Raw genomic sequence first — 6000 nt, 5'->3', positions numbered from 1 at the left:
AAGCACCAAATGAATGAAATTTTGGAGCACAGAACAACCCAAAGTGAATTCAAAGCTTCTGAAATGGCTCTACCACTTCGTTTATACAAGCCTGAAATTTAAAATTCCATTTCTAAATCATCTATTCCAGGATTTTGGCTTTTGAAAGAAGGAAAAGACAGGAGGGTGGAAATTTACAAATGACATTGTAGGAAGGCTCAGTAGTGATTATAACTGTATTCTATTCATAAAGCCCAGTTTTATTTCAGAACTCCCTCTATATCAAATAACTTACAATATTTAGGCTATATGATTTTATTATTGTAAAAAGGTTTTTATGTGAACAATTTTTAGTTATGTGAATAATCACTGCCTGTTTAGTTATGTGAATAATTCAGCACATAATCTTCTGGGATCAAGTTTGCATTATCAGACCTTTCTTAAGTATTTAATGACTATTATACTCAAGAAAATGGCAACCCAAAGCCCCTTGGCACTGCAGTGGTAAAATACTATACTACCCCATGGAGTTTTGGGGCAAAAGTAGTGCTTCTACAAAGACCTGCAATCCCAGAGACAGTACAATAATGTGTGTGAAAGTGCACATAAAAATATAAACCAGAGTCAGACATCTTAAAGACCTCAAAATAATAATAAATACTGGGTTAGTTTAAATTCCAGTCTGTGTGTTTTTTTAAAGCTCACTACTTTGTTTTTGTTTTCTAAAGCAGTTGCTCAAGAAAAACTATATTAACTGAACTTATTTTTCAAGAACAGCAGGATTTTTAAGAAAAACCTAAACCAAAACCAAACCAGCTACACTGAAATGAGGAGAGACTCCTAAGACCTGCCACTTGGAGAGAAGGCACTGCAGCTCCTCCTTTCTCTGTCTTGTAGAGATTTATTTAATGGGGAATGAAACCATCTTGGTCCTCTTGGCCATTCCCTTCCTGGCAACATTTGTCCCCAGGTGGACATACCTAGCTGGAGAAGTGAATACATTTTTTTCTTGCTCACTTGCTGTGTGAAGGGTTCACGATGCTCTTGGTAGCTCTTACACCGCCTGATGCACAAAATCCAGGCAGAGTCTGCCCTCTCATCGAAAGCAACGCTCCAAATCTGCTTTATTTTGCTGTTCATCTGAATGATGCAGCAGAGTCCTGGTACATGACAGAAAACAATGCTAGTTGCTAGAGGCAAGCAGGATTCCGAAGGCACAGCCTAATTTTCCCTCCAAGTTCTGCCAGTGCACAGCATTACTGACTCAGAGAGGCTGCCAAATTATCCTGGTACAGTGATGTGGGTTTGTGACCAAAACAGCTCCTACGCAGGCTGCTCTGCCACACTGCACAATAATGTAAATATCCTCCTATTGTATCAGGGTTACTCCATGAAATCCATTGTCTTATCTAATGTGGAAATGGTTAGTGGCAGGAGGAGCCTTCAGTTTTCACTGCTCCTTGAGCAACAATTGTCTGTCTTGAGTCTTCACTGGGAAGGCATCACAGCCTGGCAAGAGTCAGAGCAATTTAAGGTTACGCTGGAATGCCCTGCCCACTGCTGGGCTCTTTGCTCTCTTCCACCCTTGTGTCAGTCTTTTGGACTGTAAAAATTTCTGGAGCAGAAATTTTTGAATGGAGCAGGCCAGGCCACTCTAGAGATCCCCGATTTTGTGACATCTGTTTGCCACAAACCAAAGGGAGTGTCCAAATTAGCAAAAAACGTTTGCCTTTGAACGGTATCTTTTTTTCAAAGCTGTAAAATGATGTTTCAAACACACACTCATGTATTTTAATAGGCAGAATCTGGCACAGAAGCACACTGGAGAGAAATCCAGCCCTGCCCTGCTTGTGCCAATACGAACCTGATCACTCGTTCTTTAAAGTGAATAGTGAAGTCTCAAGTATCCACTGTGCCTCTGTAAAAACAGTACTTATTAAACAGGTTAATTAATAGCCTTGTTTTGTGGACACTGGAAATAAGATTAGTAACCCCTCATTCCATTTGGGTTCCATCCCATGCCCAGTCACCTCGGCGTGACTGTCTCCATCTAGTCAAGTAAACAGCAGGTTTGTGACTGCAGGGTTTTTTCCACCTCTTCCAGAGGAGGAAAAGTTAATGTCAAATTAATACCTCTTGCACTTGGGAGAGAAAAAGTGGTCTACTTTGTGTCAATTCTTCATTCCTGTGAGAATTAATTCAAGAGCACACAGCAGCCCTTCTGTTGTCAAGTGACTGTAAGTGATACGTGGTAAGTGATACACGGAACAGAGCAGTGGGCTACAAACACAGTGGTGTTAGTGCAAGGAAACGTGTCACGCCAAACTTAACCTAAACTGGGCACACCAAAGCTTAACCTAAACTGTACACAGCAAAGCTTGCCAGTGGTTTGCTTCTTTGTGTACTGTTGCATTTCTATTTCTTTTTAGTTTTCCTAGTAAAGAACTGTTATTCCTATTCCAGTATCTTTGCCTGAGAGCCCCTTAATTTCAAAATTATAACAATTCAGAGGGAGGGGGTTTACATTTTCCATTTCAAGGGAGGCTCCTGCCTTTCTTAGCAGACACCTGTCTGTTCAAACCAAGACAAACACCCACTCCTGTGAACATGTGTGACCACTGAGTCCCCGCTGAGCCCCACCGTACCCAGCCTTGGTGAGAGCAAAGTGTGGCACAGCAAGGAAAACTCCAAGTACTAAATGTGTCAATTCATAACTATCCTGAATATTCTTAGTAGTTAGGACTCTCATCCCCACCACCACCATCCTTTTCCCTCAAGCTCATTTTCTAATTTCTCTTCACCACTTGTACTCATTTCTATTTCAAGTTGTGTGTGTAGGGTTTAATTATCTTCTATTTTGGAGCATTAAAAGATTCTGAATCATCCCACCTTCTGGGAGATTAGTAAATCCAGTGATTATCAACAAAAACGCTGTTGAATGCCTATTATCCGTGCTAATTATTCAATTAAAAAATATGCTGGAGCCATCAGCAGGACACTTCCATTTCATGGTTGAATAAAAGAAAAAACATCTTTCAAAACTGCTCTGAAGCAATTATTTTAAAACTTGCTTTTGAGAGCTAATGTTTCCCCAGTACCTCCATGCTGGTACAATAAAACCTGTGCATAGAGATCAATGGATGTGGCAACCCATGCAGAAAAATTCAGGAGATGCAGAGACTTGTCTTGGACACCCCACTAAGATAAGGCCCTAATTTGTACTCCTTTTCCCCTGAGTAGAGTACATTTCATTTCTGCATAACCTTTCCAAACACATGGATGCTGCCAACACGTGTCAGTATCCTGACACTCTTCTGGTCTCAGTATTTTAAGCATACAAAGTAATTTTCAGCCTAATTAGTCTTAAGACCATCAGTAGTTCAGTCTTTAGAGTGATTTCTCCACTTTAAAGCACTTCACCCCGTTTTTAAAAAAAAAAATTTAATCATGATTTTGCAATCACAGTGCTTATATGCCATCTTATCACCTGGCTACAGTCTGAACTGAATTGCCTGACTAGACTGGCAAGGAAACCCAGCAGCAGGAGGAAAATTAGCCTGGGATGGGCCTTTCTCAACAGGTATTTACACCACTCAAAGCACCCACTAAAACATCCTTCCTCCCAGGTCTGTCAAGCCAGCCTTAAATTCAGAGATGCCCTTATACTTCATCACCACAAACTGAGCTACTCCAAAACTCCTCTAAATCCTCCCAACAAAACCCTGGGTGCATTTCAAAGGAACCTTTCATTTCTGGGATCTGTTTGTGGCACCTGTGGAACAGGAGTTAGGCAACATGGAGCAGCTTGCCAAAACAAGCAATTTTGAAATCAGCTAACCCAACAAGCACCACTACATGAAGATCTCTCACTTCCTGTCTGAGATTCCCCTTATCAGGACATTTAACTATTACAAAAAAAGATGCCCTAGAATGCAGGATTTGAGCAGAAAACCCATCTGGAGGTACACCTGTATTAGGCAACTACTTGCAAGGCTTGCCTGCCTTTTATACTTGGACAAAGATTTTTCAAGAGGACTTTCAAAGGGCCACCACAGAACAGTATCTACACACATTCTGCTTTGGGGGAGGATGGGAATAAACAGGGGTTTTGTTTCAAGGGATAGCATATGCAGGAAGCCTGTCAGTGCCTTGTAATTGCAGTAACAGTCTGTGCTCGCCCTAGCAGCAAAAGCAGCATGGATGTTTCCATGATGGATGGGCTCTGGAGAAGGGAGCAGATCCCTGGGAGCCAGCTATGCATGATGCAAATGAGTGGGTCAGGGATTACCATGAAAGGCTCCCATCACACATATTTGTATACATATTTTTATACATACCTATATAAATATACGCACGAGCTTTCAAATAGGAAACAAGGATGAATAAATAAGTTTTCAGACTTGCTATTTTCAGGTGCATCAACATCTGCTCTACAGACACAAAAGGCCAAAAAGGTTAGGCAAATGACTATATGCAACTTGTGACTTCATGTGAGAGAACTGTGTCTGCTGCCTGGCTCTAGGTTCTGTTCTTCCATCTGGGGCTAAGTAGACAGGTTCCTGCTCCCCTTCTATTTCCAGCAAATAGAAAAGCTGTGACTGCAGCACAGCACTCCGACCACCACAGCCAGGCTTGTTTAGAACAACACAGTCACATCATTCACTGGGCCACTCCGCACCTTCGTGCAGCCACGATGGACAAAATGCCCCACTGAGAAAGTTCTCCTTAGCAAATGGAGAAATTACTCTTCCCAGTCCAACCTGGAGTGATTCTGCTCAGCCTTCAGTATCAGACTCGTCAGAGAAGACAACTGCCATTTGGTGAAGCCACCCACCCATCTGTCTCATGAAGATTGAGGTCAGCTAACAAGCCGCACTTCTGTTCTCTCCTACCCGAAGCTGAACACAGAAAAGTAACATAAAATCGAGATATTGAAATATCCTCCAAGTATTCTGTTTAAATTACTATTTCCATCCTCATTTGCTTTTCTTAGTTGCTTAACTTGAAAAAAACAAAGAAGGCAAATGTTACTGCAGAGCCCTGTGTATGTACGTGTAGATGCCTGACACGCCCCAGTGACTTGTTTTCACAGGAGTTGCACAGTAGTCCCTGTGTTGCCTCAGTAACAACTCCTACACTGGGACACTGGAGGAAACCAGGGCACAACTTCATGAGTACCATGGCACGTACTCTGCAGTCCTAAAGCTACTTCAGCAGTGCCTGGGAGGAGCCTGGTTACTCCTTACCTTCCCATTTCCAAAGAGAATATGAAGCAGACTGTGTCACCCATGACACATGTAAAAAACCATGGGCTGTGCAGAGTGATGTGACACAGTTAGTGGCACAAATTATTCCAGAGAAATGACCAAAATTTTGGGTTTGCAGTCTTTTCTTAAATGTCTTCTACCTCTTTTTTTTTTTTTTAACTCTGTCTGAATGCAATTTATTAAATCAAATATTCTGTAAGAAAAAAGAAACAAAAAATTAAATGAAACGGGGAAAAAATCCAACAGAACAGTGTTAGCCTTGAGATGGAATAGGGAACATTCTGGATCCTGTCAGGAAAACATTCCAGCTCAGTACCCGCCAGGTTAGTGATGTTTTACAGTACCCAAACCCTTTCTGGATTTCACATGCTGCCTTTGTAGGGGAGCTAGCCTATAGTAAAGGAGAGCTGATGAGCTGCCAGCACACCATTGGTAGCAGAAACAGCAATGAAAAAAGCAGGACAGATACTTTATGAATGGCAGAGCTGGATGTGACAGGATTCTCAAAAGCTGGTATGTGGAAAGTTGAAGAGGTGAGCAAATAAACAATATGTCTTCTTCTGGGTTTACCTTTTTACTCTTTGCAATTGCAATCTTTCTTATAAAAGCTGTTTACTTTTCCCTACTCAAACAGCCTAGGGCTGCCAGACCAGTCTGGACTGAACTCCCCTCTTTTTAATGCCTTTTTTTTTAATACCTTTTTGCTTTTCTGGCCAGGAAACAGGCAGAGAAGAAAGACAGAGGCCAGAGAGCA

This window comes from Pyrgilauda ruficollis, unplaced genomic scaffold (assembly GCF_017590135.1).
Source record: "Pyrgilauda ruficollis isolate IOZ18807 unplaced genomic scaffold, ASM1759013v1 scaffold153, whole genome shotgun sequence".
Lineage (NCBI taxonomy): Eukaryota > Metazoa > Chordata > Aves > Passeriformes > Passeridae > Pyrgilauda > Pyrgilauda ruficollis.
Note: the sequence above shows the minus strand (reverse complement) of the source record.